The sequence below is a fragment of the Heptranchias perlo genome, chromosome 2 (assembly GCF_035084215.1).
Source record: "Heptranchias perlo isolate sHepPer1 chromosome 2, sHepPer1.hap1, whole genome shotgun sequence".
Lineage (NCBI taxonomy): Eukaryota > Metazoa > Chordata > Chondrichthyes > Hexanchiformes > Hexanchidae > Heptranchias > Heptranchias perlo.
In genome coordinates, this window is record NC_090326.1 from 2,733,748 (window position 1) to 2,758,614 (window position 24,867).

General features: G+C 46.3%; 1 pseudogene; it reads left to right on the forward strand.

Moving 5' to 3' along the window:
• The window catches only part of LOC137300374 (G-protein coupled receptor 39-like), a 38,230-nt pseudogene extending 23,815 nt beyond the window's left edge, over positions 1-14,415 (forward strand).
• The last annotated feature ends 10,452 nt before the right edge of the window (positions 14,416-24,867 follow it).

Below are 24,867 nucleotides of genomic sequence, written 5' to 3' on the forward strand. Positions count from 1 at the left end.
TTTGGAACATGACAACCAATGCATCCATTATTTCCATGGCTACCTCTTTTCGTACTCTGGGATGCAGATTATCAGGTCCTGGGGATTTATTGGATTTCAGTCCCATTAATTACTCCAGCACTATTTTTTTAGTAATATTAATTTCCTTCAATTCCTTCTTCTCACTAGTCCCTTGATTCCTTAGCATTTCTGAGAAGTTATTTGTGTCCTCTTCCGTGAAGACAGAAACAAAGTATTTGTTTAATTGTTCTGCCATTTCCCTGTTCCCCATTATAAATTCCCCCGTTTCTGACTGTAAGGGACCTACATTTGTCTTCACTAATCCTTTTCTTTTTACATACTTGTAGGAGCTTTTACAGTCCACTTTTATGTTCCTCGCAAGTTTACTCTCATTCTCTATTTGTCCCCTCTTAATCAATCTCTTGGTCCTATTTGCTGATTTCTAAACTGCTCCCAATCCTCAGGCTTGCTACTTATTTTGATAACATGACATGACTCATCTTTGGATATAACACTATCCTTAATTTCTTTTGTTTGCCATGTTTGGGCCGCATTTTCGTTTGTGTTTTTTTGCGCCAGAAAGGAATGTATAATTGTTGCAATTCACGTATTTGTTCCTTAAATGTTAGCCATTGCCTATCCACCGTCATGTCTTTTAATGAAGCTTCCAAATCTATCATCGCCAACTCACTCCTCATAACTTTGTAGTTTCCTTTGTTAAGATTTATGACCCTAGTTTCGGAGTGGACTGCTTCACATTCCATCTTAATGAAGAATTCTAGCATGTCATCGTTACTCTTCCCTAAAGGACCAAGAAAAACAAGATTATTAATTCACCCCTTCTCATTGCACAATACCCAATCTAGGATAGCCTGTTCCCTGGTTGGTTCCTCAACGTACTGGTCTAAAAAAACATCTCGTAAGTATTCGAGGAATTCATCCTCCACAGTATTTTTGCTAATTTGGTTTGGCCAGTCTACATGCAGATCAAAGTCACCGATGATTACTGTAGTACCCTTGTTACATGGATCTCTAATTTCCTGTTTGATCCCATCCCCTACATTATCACTACTGTTTGGAGTCCTATACATAACTCCTACCAGTGTTTTCTGCCCCTTGGTGCATCTTAACTCCAACCAGACTGATTCTACATCTTGATTTTCTGAGCCATTATCCTTTCTCACTAATGCTTTGAGTTCATCCTTTATTAACAACGCCACCCCACCACTTTTTCCTTTTTGCCTGTCCTTCCTAAATATCAATTAACCTTGGATACTCAGTTCCCAGCCTTGGTCACCCTGTAGCGATGTCTCTGTTATTGCTATTATATCATATCCATTTACATCTATTTGAGCTGTTAATTCGTCTAACTTATTACAAACGCTTTGTGCTTTCAGATACAATGCCTTTAGATTTATCTTTTTAACATTTTTAGACATCTTGATATTTTGTGTACTATGATCCTATTTGTCTTATGACCATTTTTTCTGACTCAGACCCTATTTTTTGTCTTTTGTTGGTACCCTCTGTCCCTTCCTGACACAATCGGGTTTTCCTTACCCCAATTACTTTCCAGCGCTGCTTCTTTGTCTTTTCTCTTTAGCATTCTAGACTTCCCTCCATCGGGACCCTCCCCTCCCCCGCTTATTTAGTTTAAAGCACTATCGACCTCCCTAGTTATTCGATTCGCTAGAACTCTGATCCCAGCATGGTTCAGGTGTAGTCCGTCCCAACTGTTGTTAGTACTGGTGCCATTGCCCCACGAATCGAAACCCAGTTCTCCAAAACAATCTTTAAGCCACGCATTCATCTTCCTGATCCTATTGACCCTGTGCCAATTTGCTCGTGGCTCAGGTAATAATCCAGAGATCATCACCTTTGTGTTTCTGCTTTTTAATTTAGTCCTGAGCTGCTCAAGCTCTCTTAGCAGAACCTTATTCTTAGTCCTACCTATGTCGTTGGTACATACGTGGACCACGACAACTGGATCCTTCCCCTTTCACTTCAATTTCTTCTCCAGCCCGGAGGAGATGTCCTTAACCTTGGCACCGGGTGGGCAACATAACCTTCGGGACTCTGGCTGCAGTGAACAGTGTCTATCCCCCTAACTATACTGTCGCCAACTACAACCACCTTCCTTTTCACTCCCCCGAATTGAACGGCTTCGTGTTCCATGGTGCCGTGGTCAGTTTGCTTGTCCTCCCCGCAGTCCCCGCACTTGTCCACAAGGGTTGCAAGAACCTCAAATCTATTGGACTAGCGCAGGGACTGAGGCTCCTTCAATACTAACTGCTGGATCCCCGTGCCTGCCTCACTCGCAGTCAAACCTTCCTGTCCATGACCACGTGTCAATTTTGAAGTATTTAATCTAAGGGGTATGGTTGTGTCCTGAAGCAAAATGTCCAGGTAGCTTTCTCCCTCCCTGATATCTCGCAATGTCCACAGCTCGAACTCCAGCTCCTCAACTCGGAGCCGAAGTTCCTCGAGCTGCAGACAGGGCTGTCGTCGCCCTGGACAAAATGTCCACAAGCTCTGACATATTGCAGCAGCAACACATTTCCTGTTCTCCCATTATTGTATTTAATTAATTTAGTGTTAATCAAATTATTTACCTTGTTTAATTTTAGATTAATTAAATTAAGTTTAATTGTTAAAATTTAGTTATATGCTCCATGTTAACTTAAATCTTAGCCCAAAGTCACTATCAATCACTTACCTGTCTCACCTGTGAGTCACACTGCAGTGTTCTCTTGTTGCAGGTCTGCTGCTTTTATCCCCGCTCTCGAACTTCTGCTGCTCAGGTCCGCCGCCGCTCTGCAGAACAAGTTAGGAAAATCAAGGCGAATCAGCATCTCCATCCACCACTTCACCGAACTCCCACACTTACCAACCTCTGAAGCTGTTCACCCTGTGCTGGTTGCACTCACAAGCCCCTGTGTTTCTACTGTTTTTGACTCAGATGAGTCAGCCCTGCTCTGCTACTGATTCAGGAACCAGTTTAATCTTGCTAACCAATTAACTAACTGCAGCAGCTCTGCAGTAGGAGAGCTTGCTTGTTTGTCTCTGCTTAAGCCTGACAGATACTTAAAAAATTAACGTTTAAAATTGAACTTTAACAGTTCATTCACACTAGATTTTAAAAGCGATTCACTCTTAAACTCCCACACTTACCAAACTCTCAAGCTGTTCGCTCTGTGTCTGCTACACTCAGAAAATGGGTCTATATTCTCTGGAATTTAGAAGAATGAGAGATGATCTCATTGAAACTTATAAGGTTCTGAGGGGGCTTGACAGGGTAGATGCTGAAAGGTTGTTTCCCCTGGTTGGAGAGTCCAGAACTAGCCGGCATAGTCGCAAGAAAAGGGGTCAGCCATTTAAGACTGCGATGAGAAGGAATTTCACCAATCAAAGGTTTGTGAATCTTTGGAATTCTCTACTCAAGAGGGCAGTGGATGTTGAGTCGTTGAGTCTATTGAAGGCTGCGTTGGATAGATTTTTGGACTCTCGAGGAACCAAGGAATAAGGCGATCGGTCAAGAAAGTGGAGTTAAGGTTGAAGATCAGCCATGATATGATTGAATGACGGAGCTGGCTCGAGGGGTCGTATGGCCTACTCCTGCTCCTATTTTTTATGTTCTTATGTTATGATCGATCAATCTCACTTCGATGCTGGGAAAACTGCGAGAGACCATTTTCAAAGACAAAATTAATTCTAACTTTGAGAAGCATGGGTTAATAAGGGAAGCCAGCACGGATTTGTTTAAGGTAAATCGTATCTGACTAACCTGATTGAGTTATTTGACGAAGTAATAGTCAGGGTGGAATGAGATAGTGCAATAGATCTCCTCCAACTATATATTGGGAAGACTGAAGCGAATGGTTTTCAACCCTACGACAAACTCCGTTCCAGAGCCAGTGGCTTCATCCCTCTCCCCGGCCACTGTCTGAAGTTGATCCAGACCGTTCGTAACCTTGGTGCCTTACTTAACCCGGAGATGAGCTTGTGACAACATACCCGCTCCATAACCAAGGCAGTCTACATCCACCTTCATAACATCGCCTGTCCATGCCCCTGCCTCAGCTTATCTGCTGCTGAAACCCTCATCCATGCCTTTTTTACCTCCAGACTCGAATATTCCAATGCTTTCCTGGCCTTCCTCCCATCTTCCACCCTCCATAAACTTGAGCTCATCTAAGTCTCTGCTGCCCATATCCTAATTGGTGAGCAAGATAGCAGCAGACTTCAGGAAAACATAGACAGACGGGTGAAACGGGCAGACACATAGCAAGTGCAACTTAATGCCGATAAGTGTGAAATAACTCAATTTGGGAGGAACAACATGGAGAGGCAGTTTGAACTAAATGGTACTGTTTTGAGGGGGAGCAAGAGCAGAGGGACCTGGGGATGCATATTCACAAATCTTTGAAGGTGGCAGGACAATTTGATAATATGGTTCATTAAATATATGGGACACTCAGCTTTGGTCTGGAAAGGGTCGTTTCTGAGAGGATGTTACCCATGGCTGGAGAGCCAAGAACTAGGCGACATAGTCTCAGGATATGGGGTCGGGCATTTAAGGCTGAAATGAGGAGGAATTTCTTCACTCAGAGGGTCGTGAATATTTGGAATTATCTACCCCATTGTGCTGCGGATGCTGAGTCGTTGAGAATATTCAAGACTGAGATCGATAGATTTTTGGACACCAAGTGAATCAAGGGATAAGGGGATCGGGCGTGAAAGTGGAGTTGAGGTAGAAGATCAGCCATTATCTTATTGAATGGTGGAGCAGGCTCGAGGGGCCGTATGCCCTACTCATGTTCCTATTTCTTATATTTCTTAAATAGGGGCGTTGAATACAAAAACAAGGAAGTCATGCTAATACTTTAGAAATCACTGGTTAGGCCTCAGCTGGAATATTGTGAATAATTCTGGACACCACACTTTAGGAAGGGTGTCAAGGCCTTGGAGATGGATCAGAGGAGGTTTACCAGGATGATATCAGGGATGAGGGACTTCAGTTATGTGGAGAGATTGGAGAAGCTGGGATTGCTCTCCTTAGTGCAGAGAAGGTTAACAAGGGACCTAATAGAAGTATTCACATCTGTGAGGGGTTTTGATGGAGCAAGTAAGGAGAAACTGTTTCCTCTGGTAAGTGGGTCAGAACCAGAGGTCATAAAATTAAAATAATTGACAAACGAACGAGAGGGGAAATTCGGAGTTTTTTCACACTAAGGGTTGTTAAGATCTGGAACGCACTTCATGAAATTGTGTTGGTATCAGACTCGATAGAAACTTTCCAAAGGCAATTGAACATGTACTTAAAAAGAAATAACCTGCAGGGCTACGGAGAACAAGCTGGGGAGTGGGGCTAATTTGGACAGATCCTTCATAGAGACGGCACATATGGTTCTATGATTCTACACATCGACAAAATTCTCTCATCTCTATTTGACATCATCAGGATATATCTGTTATTCTTTATGCTTCTGGACTTCTGAAGTGCCGAGTAGATGATTCAACTCGGCCTCCTCCCGATATCCCCACCATCACAGAAGCCAGTCTTCAGCCAATTCCATTAATTCCACGTGATATCATGAAGCGGCTGAGTGCAGTGGATACAACAAAGGCTACGGGCCCCGACAACATCCAGGCTTTAGTTCTGAACACTTGCGCTCCAGAACTAGCCGCTCCTTTAGCCAAATTATTCCAGTACAGTAACAACACTGATATTTAGCAAACAATGTGGAAAACTGCCCAGGTATGTCCTGTCCACAAAAAGCAGGACAAATCCAATTTGGCCAATTACCGCCCCAGCAGTCTGCTCTCAATCATCAGCAAAGTAATGGAAGGTGTCATCGACAGTGCTATCAGGCGGCATTTACTCACCAATAACCTGCTCACCTATGTTCAGTTTGGGTTCTGCCAAGACCACTCGGCTGCAGACCGCATTACAGCCTTGGTCGAAACATGGACAAAAGAGCTGAATTCCAGAAGTGAGGTGAGAGTGAATGCCCTTAACATCAAGGCAGCATTTGACCGAGTGGAGTGTGGCACCAAGGAGCCCTCGTAAATTGAAGTCAATGGGAATCAGGGGGGAAACTTTCCAGTGGCTGGAGTTATACCTAGCACAAAGGAAGATGGTAGTGGTTGTTGGAAGCCAATCATCTCAGCCGCAGGACATTGCTGCAGGATTTCCTCAGGACAGTGTCTGAGGCCCAACCATCTTCAGCTGCTTCATCAATGACCTACCCTCCATCATAAGGTCAGAAATCGGGAAGTTCGCGGACGATTGCACAGTTTACAGTTCCATTCACAGCCCCTCAGATAATGACGTAGTCCGTGCCCGAATGCAGCAAGACCTGGACAACATCCAGGCTTGGGCTGATAAGTGGCAATTAACATTTGCGCCAGGCAAGTGCCAGGCAATGACCATCTCCAACAATACACAGTCTAACCACATCCCTTTGACATTCAACGGCATTATCATTGCCTACTCCCGCATCATCAACATCTGGGGATCACCATTGACCAGAAACTTAACTCGACCAGCCAAATAAATACTGTGGCTACAAGAGCAGGTCTGAAGCTGGGTATTCTGTGGCAAGCGACTCACCTCCTGACTCCCCAAAGTCTTTCCACCACCTACATCAGATATATAATTGGATGCTTCATTGGGTATCATGGGGATCAGATGCACCGCTCATTCCATTTATTTGTCCAGCAGCAAACAGAAATCATTCTCTTCAACTGTTCTCGCCCGAAGGAAAAGGAAACAACATAAACTGATTCGCCCTTTGTTCTGCCTTGTTCTGTTGGTTTTCACCCACTCACCGAGAAAATGACGGAGAGACTGAAAGGTTAGAACGGCTGTTTCATTTTATAATTCATTACCATTTGTACTTATTGTAAGAGATGGTTCCATCCCAACTACCCATGTCTAATATTCTTATTGACACTAAGATGTGCTTTAAAAGAGTTTCTACTATTTGCACATTGTGGACAAAAGCTGAACATCGAAAACTGCTCTGAAACCAGCTTCGCTTCGCACCCTTGGGTGGGAGGTGGGTTGCTGGTTATAAATAAAGAAGTTCTTAAAATCAGCCCCCAAGACCAGAATCCACAAAATGTGTTCCGGATACATTCTGCGTGTCAGCAGTATGCAGGAGCACTTCTGCGCTGCAATTCTGGAATCCGTTCCTTGTTGGCTCCTGAACTCAGACAAATAACGTTGTGGGTTTTTTTTTACTTCAATTCACAAATTAGTAAGTATCACTACGGAAAGTAAGACAAACGAAAGTCTCGCTGGGAGTCGAACCCGGGATCTAAATCCTATTTATTAAACAAGTTATTTCTTTAACTAAGCCACGGTGCCAAATCTCGCCAGCTCTCTCGTTGATATCTATCGGTTGCCTTAGAGCAGATCAGGTTAGTTTGATGAATGTGAGGCCACTTTTTACTCATCAATTTCTCTTGCCTATTTCCCTATGGTTTCCAGAGACTGCCTGTGTATCTCGCTGTGTTTATCTCTGTGTCCATCTGAATGTAAACGTGTGTTTGTGTTTGGTTCTTACATGAAATAAATGAGGGGATCATGCAATTCACCCTTTGACACTGAGGAACTAATCAGCCAAATTTTATTGTGATGCAGCAAAGAAAAGATGCCATCTTGAATGATGTAGCCTTAGTGACGTCCAAAAAGAAACTCTGACCACAACATATTTCGAAAAAAACGCCTTTTAAGTTGATGTCAGGCATGCTATTATTGAACCTCGAGGTTTAGGCACTGCACTGATGACCTTCATTAATCTATGGGCTGTTCAGACACTTCGTGTGACACAAGACCTTTCTAATCACTACCAGCTCCTGGAGATGGAGACATCCGTCAGAAGCAGCATTCAACGCTCGGGCCGATATCGCGCTCGGATTCATGGCCTGCTCTCAGCGGACGGCAGCAAACCCAATGCTTAATATACAAAGCAATACGAACAGTGTCTGGAAACAGTTCACCGTTCAGTGAGCAGATTTTGGTGAGAACTGTAAACAGGATCCATGGAATTTATAAACTCGGCCCGTGTACATGACTGCGCTTTTGCTTTATAAAATATGGGAGTATATATATATATATATATATATATGAGTGCGAGGTTTCCATATGAAGTGTGGGTGTGTATGAATCAGTGTGAAGTTTATATTGAAGACTGGGTGTGTATGTGATGTTTATAGGAACATAGGAACAGAAGTAGGTGATTCAGCCCCTCGAGTCTGTTTCGCCATTTTATTGGACCGTGGCTGATCTGTGTCTTCACTCATTCTACCCGTCTTGGTTCCCTAACCCTTAATAAACTCGCCTAACAAAAATCTATCAATCTCAGTTTTAACATTTTCAATTAACTTCGACAGCTTTTTTTGCGGAAAAAGTTCCAAATTTCCAATAGCCTTTGTATAAAGAAGTGTTTCCTGGCAACAGCTCTGAAAGGCCTAGCTCTAATTTAAAGGTTATGCCTCCTTGTTCCAGAAAATCCCACGAGAATAAATAGTTTCTCTCCATCTACCCTATCAACTCCTTTAATCATCTTGAACACGTCCATCAGATCACCCTTTAATGTTCTATATTTAAGGGAATACAAGACTTGTATAAGGAGCTTGTCCTCAAAATTTAACCCTTATAGCCCCGGTATCATTCCAGTGAATCTGCACTGCACCCCCGCCCCGCAAGGCCAGTATGTCCTTCCTGATTTGCGGTGTCCAGAACTGAATGCAGTGCTCCAGTTGCAGTCTAACCTGAGTTTTATATAACACGCCTTTGTATTTCAACCCCCTTGAGATTCCATTCGCCTTTTCAATTATCTTGTGTACCTGTGTACTAGATTTTAATGATTTATGTACTTTGATCCCTACATCTCTCTGCTGCTACACAGTTCCAAGCTACTCACCAGTTAGAAAATATTCTGATATATATATATATATGTATATTAGGTCCAAAGTGAATGTCCTCACATTTCTCCACGTTGAACGCCATCTGCCACAGTTTGTCCACGCAATTATTTATCAATATCCTTTTGCACATTTCAGCTCCTATCTACATTATTTACGTTCCCACCTAATTTGGCGTCGTCAGCAAACTTGGATGTATATCTCTCCATTCCTTCATCGAAGTCATTTATAAATAAAGTGAAAAGCTGCAGCCCCCATAGAAATTTCTGGTAGACACCCCTAGTCACATCTTGCCAATTTGAATACATAATCATAATACCTAATCTCTATCTCCTACTTCTTAACCAATTCCCTATCCGTGTCAATAGGTTGCCTCCAATTCCATGTGCTCTCATTTTTTATTAACATTCTGTTGTGTGGAACCTTGCCGAATGCCCTCTAGAATTCCATATAAATAACATCAACAGACGTTCCCTTATCCACCACGTTGCTTACATCGTCAAAAGATTTAATTAGGTTCGTTAGACGTGACTTACACTTTAAAAAGCCATGCTTGCTATATCTGATCAGTTCATGTTCGTCGAAGGGCTCAGTAACCCTGTCCCTAATAACAGGTTCTTTGAACTTCCCCACAACAGACGCAACACAATTAGACCTATAATTTCCTAGTTTATCTCTCCCGCCCTTCTGAAATAATGGCTTGCAATTTTCCAATCCAAGAGGACATTTTCCGAATCAAGCGAGATGTGGAAGATCATGGCTGAAACATCTACAATTACCTCATCTATTACTTTTATTACCTTGGGGTGGGGACCATCACGTCCTGGAGATTTGTCTGTCTTTAGTCTCCTTATTTTCTCGATTGCCATTTTTTTTGCACAGATTCATTGGCAGCATGGGGCTGAAACGCCATACACACCTGGCACGATCCTGGTACACTGTGAAACCGCAAACAGAACTGGCAGGATCCTGATACAGTCTGAACGGCCATACACACCAAGCAGGATCCTAATGCACTGAGAAATAAGTGGCTACCTTGCCATTGACGCTTCCACACCCTGAGAAAAATATATATATATATTATATATTTCTTAATTATGGAGCCCCTTACTTGCCAATTTGCTCCCTAGCAGAAACATTTTTGTAATTTCCAAAGCTGCAGTATCTGAATCTCATATATTAAAATGTAACAATGGGGTGTAATTATTGGCAAAACAATTGAAAAGAACTCCGAATGTTTTCAGTTCTAATATTACACTGATCGGTGATATGCCAGGGTTGTTAAATAAAAGTATACATCCAGTTTCCGTATGTGTATAACCACTTAAAAACTCTTCGCATTTTATAAAACACAATACAACAGGAGAATGTTTAGGGACAGGAAAAGCCCATCTATCCCAAATAAGCCTGTCCCTGTTACAGAGGACGCCACCTACCACTCCTCTCAGTGTATCTACAGAAACACATTCAAATTATCTTTTCACCCCACTTACACTGCCCCTTTAGTGTCCTTCCCTGGTACCCCCTGCTACATCAGAATATTCAGGCGGTGAAGGATTGGATACTGAAACCAAGTCGTCTGTTGTTCACAAGCTTTTATTTACTGAGATGCACATCGCACACCATGCTTTACAAAAAGCTCTCCCCTTCCTAAGCTTGCTCCCTTATAAATAATTCTAAGAAATTTCCTGATTGATACGTGCTCCTGAACCCAATAACATAATTTGGCACAAATCGCATGTCAATAATTAACACTTCCGCTCTATTATTCTGAATTCGCTTCTTGATCCCGACATCCCCATTTCAGTTTTCTCCGTTATTAATTAATTGGGGTCACTCAAGTGTCTTTCCTGCATTAATTTTGTGAACTCCGTTCAGATATTTCAATAATTGAGACTCTTCCCCAAATAAAACAAATCCAACTCCTATGCGCTTTCCTCAGCCTTAATTCCTGACATGTAATCACTGTTCTCATCTCCCTCTGTGTCAAATTATTCATCCTGTTCAGTCGACTAGACACAATACCCCAGGTAACCTGTTCAATGCCTGTTACAATAACAGTGGAAATTCTGTCCATTCAGAGTCTGTCCCCCTCCCAGTGCGCACAACACCCCAGATAACCTGCCCTGGGCCTGATACAATAACATTCACAGTCTGTCCCTCTCCCGTTGCACACAATACCCCAGATAACCTGCCCTAGGCCTGATAGAGTAATAGTGGAACTTCTGTCCATTCACAGTCTGTCTCTCTCCCATTGCACACATTACCCCAGATAACCTGCCCTAGGCCTGATAGAGTAACAGTCGAACTTCTGTCCATTCACAGTCTGTCCCGCTCCCACTGATACCCAACACTCTATTTGCCATTTCTGCAGCAGGTAAGCACCACTGACGGTTTCAAAGATCGATCCACTAGAACCTCTACTGCTGTATAACCAGAATCATGGGTGGATTTGTAAAGAAAGGTCTACAATACAAGGCAGGGCTGATAGCTATAACCATCAGAGGGAAAATATCACCTCCATAGATGTCTCCATGTTCAATAAATGTTGGAATCAAGTGAGGATTTGAAACTTTTCACAGCCATTGGTTACCTTCAAGCGAGGTTTCCATTAACGTTGTTTTCATTTCCTGCACTCTCCTCTCATGAACCTGTTAATGAAGTCTTGCAACATTTTACCAAATAGTACAATGATATTGAGAAGTTGTTTTATCTCAATACAGCTGACATTGAAAACCACTTTTTTCTACTCTAATTGAAGATGTTCAACAGAAACACAAGGAAACATTCCGGGAACAAACTGAAACATTGATTTCCCAGCTGGTTGATCGATTCGTTGAGCTAACGGTCATTTCTATTGTTCGACGTTGGACACTTGTGGAACATGAAATGTTGGCAAGAGGCCGTGGCCATGAAAAGTGGAGAGAAAGACCATCACCCAACTATATTCCTATTATATTTATAGTATTCTGTAAAACCATGGCCGAGAGATTGAAAGCCCCCATAATGTGTTACTGAAGATCGGTGAGATGGCCTTCACATGAGTCTCCGAGTAGAATATTGTGTTTAGAAATAAAGATTTGAGTACAAGTACAATCTGCAACCTTCCCAGTTCCTGTCTAGGTTCATGATGGAACTTTTGGAGAGAGATCATTCTGCCCAGACCGTGGTGTACACATTCCCGCATGTCACCATCCAAGAGTTTGCAGCTGGCCTCCCACAATTCCTGACTCCAGATCCAGGTGACAACCGGAAACGCCTCAGTGAAGCCCACAGCAAGGAAGATAGGCGGTTTGAGATATTTCTCCATTTTGTTGCTGGTCTCTCCTCTCCACACAGTCAGCTCGGCACCTGAAGGAGATTCTGGGTCCATTTCTTCATCAAACCACCTGACGAGTTACTGACTTGTTGAAGGAGATGGTTGAAGGCAGATTGGAAATACAGGGAGTTTTACTGGTAAAAGGGACCTCCTGAACACATTTCACTACCTGTTTGAGTCTCAGAATAAAGCACTAACACGGGCCACAGTAGGAGCTGTGGAAAAAAATGTATTTGGAGACTGGAACCCACACAAAGCATTAAGACTGACCCCAATTGGCTGTGCAGTGCTGGCTCATGTCATCGAATTCTGCGATATAATATAACAGCTCGATCTACAGAGCTGCGACATTCTGTGTGAAAGGCTCCAGTGACTGGCACCCGCACTATACAAATGCCGGGTGTGAGGGAACTGTTTATTTATCTATAACTGTTAGGCAAATTATAGAACAGACTTGGATTGTGTTGTTGCTCAGTAATGAAAGAAAACAAACATTTCAGTTAAACCAGAAAGAAGCAGATTTTACACAACTGTGACAAAGGATAACAGGATCGGAGTATCTAAAATAGATCCTCTGAACAAGTAGGGATTTGACAATCATTATCGGATCAGTAAATACAGGTCACTGAAAGAGTCTGATAATTTAATTGCAATAAATGACATTTATTGCTGTTTTTCTCACTGCCCAAGATACGTCCACTGAAGAGGCTCCTTCTCACTGTTTCTTGCACGTCGGCCGACACCAACTACAGCAGTCTGTATGTCAGAGCATCCCACCCTCTTGCTGAGGTTTAGGGGCAAGCCTCAGCCACCGGACTGTCAACGTGTGTAGGAGAGGGAAGCAGAAACACCAAACATTCAGTAACAAAGAGCAAAATACAGCTTGCGAGTCCACGTCGGTTTCTATGCAAGAGCAATCCAGCCAGTCCCACTCCCCCGCCCTTTCCCCGAAGCTCTGCAATTGTTTTTACCTCCAAGTACTTATCCAGTTCCCCTTTGAAGGCCATGATTTAATCTGCCTCCACCATCCCCTCGGGCAGTGCATTCCAGATCCGAAACACTCGCTGTGTAAAAAAGTGTTTCCTCATGTCACCCTTGGTTCTTCTTCCTCATGTCACCTTTAGTATCAGTAATACTGTTATTAATAAACACTGTACATTATTAGTATGATTAATAGTGTTAATAAACACTGCACATTATTATTATCAGTAATAAAGCTATTAATGTGTTATTAATTAACACTGCACATGATTATTAGTATCAGTGACAGTGTTATTAATAAACACAGGTGGTTTATCCTGATTCCTGTTATTTCTCTCTCTGTCTCGTTATATGTCTCGCTCTCGCTTTCACTCTCAGTGATCCCCAGGCTGAATTATTACGGTCGCACAGAATCTTTTGCAGAGGATCTCGCCTCCGCTCTGAATACCAACCGGTCATTGACGGTTCTGTTCTTGGATAAAAATAATCAGGGAGATTCAGGAGTGAAACTGCTGTCTGCAGCTCTGAGGAACCCGGAGTGTAAAATACAGAAACTGCAGTAAGTACCAGACTGTGTGAGATTGTGTTTTTAATAACTGGATGCCTAACACTACATTATTATTAGTATCAGTAATATTGTTATTAACAAACACTGTACATTATTAGTGTCAATGTTACTAAAAGTAAAGTAGTGTTTATTAATATCAGTAATACTGTTATTAATGAACACTGGGGATTTACCCTGATTCCTGTTATTTCTCTCTCCATGGTCCCCAGACTGGATCGTGTGGGTTTCACAGATTCTTGTACTAATTGATCTCGTCTCTGGCCTCAGGACAAACCGGTCACTGACGTTTCTGTCCCTGAGATTAAACTCCTTCACAGACCGACCTGTCCCCGCTCTCCGCTCCCTCATACTGACCCGCGAGAGTCTGGAGTGGATCGGGTGAGTATTTGTGTTAATGCATAATGTAATGAATAAAATATCAATGGGATTCAGTCCCTTTTATGGTGATACTTGTCTGTAATTATGATTGAAATATTAGCTCGAGTCTCCCTGTTACTTATACTGATGTGCATTCGGATTATTTCCTGTTTAATCTTTAATCTGTTTCAGGCTGTCGAGGGATCAAACGGCAGGAGACACCTGGAATCGCTGTGGCAATCCAGACCCGGATTGAGAGCGGAATTTGGTCATTTCAGTTTATAAACATTATTGGTCTCATTGTCTGGACATTTTTGGCCGATTCTCTGTCCCTCCCCTTTAACCGGCCCCGCTCCAGGTTTAAATCCTAACGGCCCTTTAACGGTTTCCGGCTCGAGCTGAGCGAGCGCCATCTCCCATTGTGACGTCAGAGGCCCAGCGACAGTGTCACGAGGCTCAGTCACCCGGTCCCCCAGCGCTGATTCCGCCGGTGACCTGGGACTGGATGGTCCCCAATGGGGAACTGGGTAAACGCACAGACAGTAAGGTCCCAGGGTGGGGCTCAGTCTGGGCTGCAGTGGGAATCTGGGTAAAATCACAGACAGTGAGGTCCCAGGGTGGGGCTCAGTCTGGGCTGCAGTGGGAATCTGGGTAAAATCACAGACAGTGAGGTCCCAGGGTGGGGCTCAGTCTGGGCTGCAGTGGGAATCTGGGTAAACGCACAGACAGTAAGGTCCCAGGGTGGGGCTCAGTCTGGGCTGCAGTTGGAATCTGGGTAAACGCAAAGACAGTGAGGTCCCAGGGTGGGGCTCAGTCTGGGCTGCAGTGGGAATCTGGGTAAAATCACAGACAGGAAGGTCCCAGGGTGGGGCTCAGTCTGGGCTGCAGTGGGAATCTGGGTAAAATCACAGACAGTAAGGTCCCAGGGTGGGGCTCAGTCTGGGCTGCAGTGGGAATCTGGGTAAACGCACAGACAGTAAGGTCCCAGGGTGGGGCTCAGTCTGGGCTGCAGTGGGAATCTGGGTAAAATCACAGACAGTAAGGTCCCAGGGTGGGGCTCAGTCTGGGCTGCAGTGGGAATCTGGGTAAAATCACAGACAGTAAGGTCCCAGGGTGGGGCTCAGTCTGGGCTGCAGTGGGAATCTGGGTAAAATCACAGACAGTGAGGTCCCAGGGTGGGGCTCAGTCTGGGCTGCAGTGGGACTCTGGGTAAACGCACAGACAGTGAGGTCCCAGGGTGGGGCTCAGTCTGGGCTGCAGTGGGAATCTGGGTAAACGCACAGACAGTGAGGTCCCAGGGTGGGGCTCAGTCTGGGCTGCAGTGGGAATCTGGGTAAACGCACAGACAGTGAGGTCCCAGGGTGGGGCTCAGTCTGGGCTGCAGTGGGACTCTGGGTAAAATCACAGACAGTAAGGTCCCAGGGTGGGGCTCAGTCTGGGCTGCAGTGGGACTCTGGGTAAACGCACAGACAGTAAGGTCCCAGGGTGGGGCTCAGTCTGGGCTGCAGTGGGAATCTGGGTAAAATCACAGACAGTGAGGTCCCAGGGTGGGGCTCAGTCTGGGCTGCAGTGGGACTCTGGGTAAACGCACAGACAGTAAGGTCCCAGGGTGGGGCTCAGTCTGGGCTGCAGTGGGACTCTGGGTAAACGCACAGACAGTAAGGTCCCAGGGTGGGGCTCAGTCTGGGCTGCAGTTGGAATCTGGGTAAACGCACAGACAGGAAGGTCCCAGGGTGGGGCTCAGTCTGGGCTGCAGTGGGAATCTGGGTAAACGCACAGACAGGAAGGTCCCAGGGTGGGGCTCAGTCTGGGCTGCAGTGGGAATCTGGGTAAACGCACAGACAGTGAGGTCCCAGGGTGGGGCTCAGTCTGGGCTGCAGTGGGAATCTGGGTAAACGCACAGACAGTAAGGTCCCAGGGTGGGGCTCAGTCTGGGCTGCAGTGGGAATCTGGGTAAAATCACAGACAGTAAGGTCCCAGGGTGGGGCTCAGTGTGGGCTGCAGTGGGAATCTGGGTAAATGCACAGACAGTAAGGTCCCAGGGTGGGGCTCAGTCTGGGCTGCAGTGGGAATCTGGGTAAACGCACAGACAGTAAGGTCCCAGGGTGGGGCTCAGTGTGGGCTGCAGTGGGAATCTGGGTAAATGCACAGACAGTAAGGTCCCAGGGTGGGGCTCAGTCTGGGCTGCAGTGGGAATCTGGGTAAAATCACAGACAGTAAGGTCCCAGGGTGGGGCTCAGTCTGGGCTGCAGTGGGAATCTGGGTAAAATCACAGACAGTGAGGTCCCAGGATGGGGCTCAGTCTGGGCTGCAGTGGGAATCTGGGTAAAATCACAGACAGTAAGGTCCCAGGGTGGGGCTCAGTCTGGGCTGCAGTGGGAATCTGGGTAAAATCACAGACAGTAAGGTCCCAGGGTGGGGCTCAGTCTGGGCTGCAGTGGGAATCTGGGTAAATGCACAGACAGTGAGGTCCCAGGGTGGGGCTCAGTCTGGGCTGCAGTGGGAATCTGGGTAAAATCACAGACAGTAAGGTCCCAGGGTGGGGCTCAGTCTGGCCTGCAATGGAAACTGGGTAAATTATCAATACTTTCCTGCCTTCCCAAAATGAGAAAACAATCGTTGCTGAAACAATTTCTTTGGTACAGATTCCTGTCATTTACACACTGAAGGGTGAATTTTTAAACAGCTGGAACTACACAAGGGGACTGGAGAGAGTGAAATTGAAGAACTTGTAATGATAAATTCACCCACCCGCTCATAAAGTAAAACGTTGTGAAAGTTTATTCAACCAGTGGAAATTATACTGCAGCAAGTGGGCAGGACCCATGTCAGGCCCTCCAGTCTGAACTACTCTGGGCCTAAAAAATAAGCAGAAGATGGTCTAAATACACAGCTGGTTCGTCAGCATTTGAGCGGAAAGAAGATAGTTTGATGTTTCTGGTCATGTTGCTTATGATGTAACTTTTTGTGATGAGACTATTTTTCAGGTCCTGACAGATCTGCTGTATATTTATATTATTTTCTGTTTTATTTTAAGTTCACCATCATAAGCAGTTTCTCTCCCCTCTCCACTCTGGGATAACAAAATACCAAAACTTCTCACTGTCTTCATCATACGTCAAAAATCAAGAGATGGGACCCAATAATCCATTGTACTGAGCAATGGTCAGATTAGAACAACAAACACATACAAGGAATATGAACCGATCTACAGACTGACCGATCGAGGGGGCGGGAGACTCGACTATGGTTTAATGCCAAATATCACAACACAGACATGTCATAATAATCACTATACACGAAGCAATAATATATATATAGTGGGTTGAACAAGTAATCGGAAGAAGAAAAGAAAATACTTGCATTTTCTAACACCTTTCATGTACTTTTGAGCTGAGTAACTGTGGTAATGTAGGCACACCAGGCAACCAATTCTCTCTCATATCCCAACAAATTGCAATGAGATATCAGGCCATTTAATGGACTAGATTCCAACTATCACGATACGGTAGTGTAGTGATTATATTACTGGACTGATAATCCAGAAACGGTGTTAATAACCCATCGAACTTGAGTTCAAATGGCAGTTTGAGAATTCTAATTCAGTTGAAAAGAAATTGGATCTTTTAAAAAGTGATATTACAGACCATTAAACTGTCCCAGTTTCATTTAAAAACAGGTTTATCAATGATTTTTGGGAAGGAAACCAGCCGTCTTTACCCGGTCTGACCTATATATGACTCCAATCCCTCAGCAATGTGTTCGACTGTTAGGTTACCTGCTCTCAGAAGTGCCCGAGTGAGCCATTCAGTTGTCTGAAACAGCGACGTCAACCGTTGAAGAAGGCCCACCAGCAACTTCTCAGGGTAATTGAAGTGAGCAATTAATGTGGCCTTACCAGCGACGCCCACAGCTCAAGAATGAACAAACAAAAACTTAACACTCGGGCGTAGAACTGGTGTTTCTGATGATTGAAATGAAAATCGAACAACTTCTGTGAATCCGCTGATTTCTACCGCCAGTTTCACACCCGAGCAGAAAGTTGGGGGATAAATGTTCATTGGAACATCGGGGGACTCTCCTACTCTTCACGCCTTAGTGCTGTCGGATCTGTTCCGTCCACTGAAACAGATAGAGGGGGCCCTGGTTCAACATCTCATCGGGAAAAGCAACAGTCAATGGAAAAGGAAATCGGACCGAGCACAAAACAGGGCTGCCTAATCGCTATCGCCCGTTTTGCTCCAACGTCCGAGGCGAAATTATTCTGTAATCTGTTCAGTAGACAGGCGAGCTAATGCTGTTAAAATGTCAGATATCTAAATAGTTAATCTTGGGGGAGGGGAATGTGTCAGATTTTTGGGGGAGGGAACTATGTCAAATTTTGTGGGATGGGGACTGTGTCATATTTTTGGGGGAGGGGACTGTGTCTGATTTTTGGGGGAGGGGACTGTGTCTGATTTTTGGGGGAGGGAACTATGTCAAATTTTGTGGGATGGGAATGTGTCATATTTTAGGAGGAGGGGACTGTGTCTGATTTTTGGAGGAGGGGACTGTGTCTGATTTTTGGAGGAGGGGACTGTGTCTGATTTTTGGGGGAGGGGACTGTGTCAGATTTTTGGAGGAGGGGACTGTGTCAGATTTTTGGGGGAGGGGACTGTGTCAGATTTTTGGGGGAGGGGACTGTGTCTGATTTTTGGGGGAGGGGACTGTGTCAGATTTTTGGGTGGAGGGGACTGTGTCTGATTTTTGGGGGAGGGGACTGTGTCAGATTTTTGGGGGAGGGGACTGTGTCTGATTTTTGGGGGAGGGGACTGTGTCTGATTTTTGGGGGAGGGGACTGTGTCAGATTTTTGGGGGAGGAGACTGTGTCAGATTTTTGGGGGGAGGGGACTGTGTCTGATTTTTGGAGGAGGGGACTGTGTCTGATTTTTGGGGGGAGGGGACTGTGTCAGATTTTGGAGGAGGGGACTGTGTCTGATTTTTGGGGGAGGGGACTGTGTCTGATTTTTGGGGGAGGGGACTGTGTCTGATTTTTGGAGGAGGGGACTGTTTCAGATTTTGGGGGGAGGGGGCTGTGTCTGATTTTTGGGGGAGGGGACTGTGTCTGATTTTTGGGGGAGGGGACTGTGTCTGATTTTTGGGGGAGGGGACTGTGTCTGATTTTTGGAGGAGGGGACTGTTTCAGATTTTGGGGGGAGGGGGCTGTGTCTGATTTTTGGGGGAGGGGGCTGTGTCAGATTTTGGGGGGAGGGGACTGTGTCTGATTTTTGGGGGAGGGGACTGTGTCTGATTTTTGGAGGAGGGGACTGTGTCAGATTTTTGGGGGAGGGGACTGTGTCTGATTTTTGGAGGAGGGGACTGTGTCTGATTTTTGGGGGAGGGGACTGTGTCAGATTGTGGGGGGAGGGGACTGTGTCAGATTGTGGGGGGAGGGGACTGTGTCTGATTTTTGGGGGAGGGGACTGTGTCTGATTTTTGGGGGAGGGGACTGTGTCAGATTGTGGGGGGAGGGGACTGTGTCTGATTTTTGGGGGAGGGGACTGTGTCTGATTTTTGGAGGAGGGGACTGTGTCTGATTTTTGGGGGAGGGGACTGTGTCTGATTGTGGGGGGAGGGGACTGTGTCAGATTTTTGGAGGAGGGGACTGTGTCTGATTTTTGGAGGAGGGGACTGTGTCTGATTTTTGGGGGAGGGGACTGTGTCTGATTGTGGGGGGAGGGGACTGTGTCTGATTTTTGGAGGAGGGGACTGTGTCTGATTTTTGGGGGAGGGGACTGTGTCTGATTGTGGGGGGAGGGGACTGTGTCTGATTTTTGGAGGAGGGGACTGTGTCTGATTTTTGGGGGAGGGGACTGTGTCTGATTTTTGGAGGAGGGGACTGTGTCAGATTTTTGGGGGAGGGGACTGTGTCTGATTTTTGGGGGAGGGGACTGTGTCTGATTTTTGGGGGAGGGGACTGTGTCTGATTTTTGGGGGAGGGGACTGTGTCTGATTTTTGGGGGGAGGGGACTGTGTCTGATTTTTGGAGGAGGGGACTGTGTCTGATTTTTGGGGGAGGGGACTGTGTCTGATTTTTGGGGGAGGGGACTGTGTCTGATTTTTGGGGGGAGGGGACTGTGTCTGATTTTTGGGGGAGGGGACTGTGTCTGATTTTTGGGGGAGGGGACTGTGTCTGATTTTTGGGGGAGGGGACTGTGTCAGATTTTTGGAGGAGGGGACTGTGTCAGATTTTTGGGGGAGGGGACTGTGTCAGATTTTTGGGGGAGGGGACTGTGTCTGATTTTTGGGGGAGGGGACTGTGTCAGATTTTTGGGTGGAGGGGACTGTGTCTGATTTTTGGGGGAGGGGACTGTGTCAGATTTTTGGGGGAGGGGACTGTGTCTGATTTTTGGGGGAGGGGACTGTGTCTGATTTTTGGGGGAGGGGACTGTGTCAGATTGTGGGGGGAGGGGACTGTGTCAGATTTTTGGAGGAGGGGACTGTGTCAGATTTTTGGGGGAGGAGACTGTGTCAGATTTTTGGGGGGAGGGGACTGTGTCTGATTTTTGGAGGAGGGGACTGTGTCTGATTTTTGGGGGGAGGGGACTGTGTCAGATTTTGGAGGAGGGGACTGTGTCTGATTTTTGGGGGAGGGGACTGTGTCTGATTTTTGGGGGAGGGGACTGTGTCTGATTTTTGGAGGAGGGGACTGTTTCAGATTTTGGGGGGAGGGGGCTGTGTCTGATTTTTGGGGGAGGGGACTGTGTCTGATTTTTGGGGGAGGGGACTGTGTCTGATTTTTGGGGGAGGGGACTGTGTCTGATTTTTGGAGGAGGGGACTGTTTCAGATTTTGGGGGGAGGGGGCTGTGTCTGATTTTTGGGGGAGGGGGCTGTGTCAGATTTTGGGGGGAGGGGACTGTGTCTGATTTTTGGGGGAGGGGACTGTGTCTGATTTTTGGAGGAGGGGACTGTGTCAGATTTTTGGGGGAGGGGACTGTGTCTGATTTTTGGAGGAGGGGACTGTGTCTGATTTTTGGGGGAGGGGACTGTGTCAGATTGTGGGGGGAGGGGACTGTGTCAGATTGTGGGGGGAGGGGACTGTGTCTGATTTTTGGGGGAGGGGACTGTGTCTGATTTTTGGGGGAGGGGACTGTGTCAGATTGTGGGGGGAGGGGACTGTGTCTGATTTTTGGGGGAGGGGACTGTGTCTGATTTTTGGAGGAGGGGACTGTGTCTGATTTTTGGGGGAGGGGACTGTGTCTGATTGTGGGGGGAGGGGACTGTGTCAGATTTTTGGAGGAGGGGACTGTGTCTGATTTTTGGAGGAGGGGTCTGTGTCTGATTTTTGGGGGAGGGGACTGTGTCTGATTGTGGGGGGAGGGGACTGTGTCTGATTTTTGGAGGAGGGGACTGTGTCTGATTTTTGGGGGAGGGGACTGTGTCTGATTGTGGGGGGAGGGGACTGTGTCTGATTTTTGGAGGAGGGGACTGTGTCTGATTTTTGGGGGAGGGGACTGTGTCTGATTTTTGGGGGAGGGGACTGTGTCTGATTTTTGGGGGAGGGGACTGTGTCTGATTTTTGGAGGAGGGGACTGTGTCAGATTTTTGGGGGAGGGGACTGTGTCTGATTTTTGGGGGAGGGGACTGTGTCTGATTTTTGGGGGAGGGGACTGTGTCTGATTTTTGGGGGAGGGGACTGTGTCTGATTTTTGGGGGGAGGGGACTGTGTCTGATTTTTGGAGGAGGGGACTGTGTCTGATTTTTGGGGGAGGGGACTGTGTCTGATTTTTGGGGGAGGGGACTGTGTCTGATTTTTGGGGGAGGGGACTGTGTCTGATTTTTGGGGGAGGGGACTGTGTCTGATTTTTGGAGGAGTGGACTGTGTCTGATTTTTGGAGGAGGGGACTGTGTCTGATTTTTGGGGGAGGGGACTGTGTCTGATTGTGGGGGGAGGGGACTGTGTCTGATTGTGGGGGGAGGGGACTGTGTCTGATTGTGGGGGGAGGGGACTGTGTCTGATTTTTGGAGGAGGGGACTGTGTCTGATTTTTGGGGGAGGGGACTGTGTCTGATTTTTGGGGGAGGGGACTGTGTCAGATTGTGGGGGGAGGGGACTGTGTCAGATTGTGGGGGGAGGGGACTGTGTCTGATTTTTGGGGGAGGAGACTGTGTCTGATTTTTGGGGGAGGAGACTGTGTCTGATTTTTGGGGGAGGAGACTGTGTCAGATTGTGGGGGGAGGGGACTGTGTCTGATTTTTGGGGGAGGGGACTGTGTCTGATTTTTGGAGGAGGGGACTGTGTCTGATTTTTGGAGGAGGGGACTGTGTCTGATTTTTGGGGGAGGGGACTGTGTCTGATTTTTGGGGGGAGGGGACTGTGTCAGATTGTGGGGGGAGGGGACTGTGTCTGATTTTTGGAGGAGGGGACTGTGTCTGATTTTTGGGGGAGGGGACTGTGTCTGATTTTTGGGGAAGGGGACTGTGTCTGATTGTGGGGGGAGGGGACTGTGTCTGATTTTTGGAGGAGGGGACTGTGTCTGATTTTTGGGGGAGGGGACTGTGTCAGATTGTGGGGGGAGGGGACTGTGTCTGATTGTGGGGGGAGGGGACTGTGTCTGATTTTTGGGGGAGGGGACTGTGTCTGATTTTTGGGGGAGGGGACTGTGTCTGATTTTTGGAGGAGGGGACTGTGTCTGATTTTTGGGGGAGGGGACTGTGTCTGATTTTTGGAGGAGGGGACTGTGTCTGATTTTTGGAGGAGGGGACTGTGTCTGATTTTTGGGGGAGGGGACTGTGTCTGATTTTTGGGGGAGGGGACTGTGTCTGATTTTTGGGGGAGGGGACTGTGTCTGATTTTTGGAGGAGGGGACTGTGTCTGATTTTTGGAGGAGGGGACTGTGTCTGATTTTTGGAGGAGGGGACTGTGTCTGATTTTTGGGGGAGGGGACTGTGTCTGATTTTTGGAGGAGGGGACTGTGTCTGATTTTTGGAGGAGGGGACTGTGTCTGATTTTTGGGGGAGGGGACTGTGTCTGATTTTTGGGGGAGGGGACTGTGTCTGATTTTTGGGGGAGGGGACTGTGTCTGATTTTTGGAGGAGGGGACTGTGTCAGATTGTGGGGGGAGGGGACTGTGTCTGATTTTTGGAGGAGGGGACTGTGTCAGATTGTGGGGGGAGGGGACTGTGTCAGATTGTGGGGGAGGGGACTGTGTCTGATTTTTGGGGGAGGGGACTGTGTCAGATTGTGGGGGGAGGGGACTGTGTCTGATTTTTGGAGGAGGGGACTGTGTCTGATTGTGGGGGGAGGGGACTGTGTCAGATTGTGGGGGAGGGGACTGTGTCTGATTTTTGGGGGAGGGGACTGTGTCTGATTGTGGGGGGAGGGGACTGTGTCTGATCCTATTCATTCAATTCGGTGGGATCTGATAATATGCGTTTAATTCGCTGGGATCTGATCCCATGCCTTTAATTCGATGTGATTTGATCCCATTCAATTAATTCTCTGGGATATGATCCCATGCCTTTAATTAACTGGAATCTGATCCCATTCATTTAATTTGCTGAGATCTGATTCCAACCATCTAATTGGCTGCGATCTCATCCCATGCTTTTAATTCGCTGGGATCTGATCCCATGTTTTTAACTCACTGGGTTTTGATCCCATTCCATAATTTTCTGCGATCTGATCACATTCCTTTAATTCTCTGGAATCTGATCACATTCCTTTAATTCACTGGGATCTGATCCCATTCCATAATTCTCTGCGATCTGATCACATTGCTTTAATTCTCAGCGATCTGATCACATTCCTTTAATTCATTGGGATCTAATCACATTTCTTTAATTCCATGGGATCCGATCCCATGCCTTTAATCCACTGGATCTGATCCCATTCCTTTAATTCACTGGGATCTGATCCCATGCATTTAATCCATTGGATCTGATCCCATTCCTTTAATTCACTGGGAGCTGATCCCATTCCTTTAATTCACTGGGATCTGATCCCATTCCTTTCGGCCGTACTGTGCTCAGTGGATTGGAATACAGTTACTGAGCCAGCAGTAACTGGATGAAACACCAGTTCCAAAACATTGACGGGACGAATGGGCTAGAATGTAAATCTAATTATCACGATGTAAGGGAAAATCACTGATAACGTGACCTCCTCTTCAAGACATTTTATAAGCATCCTGACTTTGCAGGGCACGACACAGGTTTTCCCCTCCCTCACCGGCTCCCGAGCAACGTTAACTTTTAGCACACCACAAAACTCAGTTTGTTGATATAAGAACATAAGAACATCAGAAATAGGAGCAGGAGTAGGCCATATGGCCCCTCGAACCTGCTTCACCATTCAATCAGATCATGGCTCAGCTTCGACCTCAACTCCACTTTCCCGCCCGATTCTCATATCGCTTGATTCCACTAGAGTCCAAAATCTATTCATCTCAGCCGTGAAAATATTCAATAATCTGCACCCAAAGGCAAATCAGGACAAGGAAAAGAAACGGACCAAACACTTCCCACAAGGCCCAAGAGACAAGCTGGCGGGTGGAAAGTGACGAGTTATTTGAAGAATGAAGAGGCGCTTAAAAGAGATCAACTTACAAGGTGGTAGTTTACAAGGGGGCAGTTTACACGAGAGCAGGTTACAAGGGATCAGTTTACAAGGGGGCAGTTTACACGAGAGCAGGTTACAAGGGATCAGTTTACAAGGGGGCAGTTTACA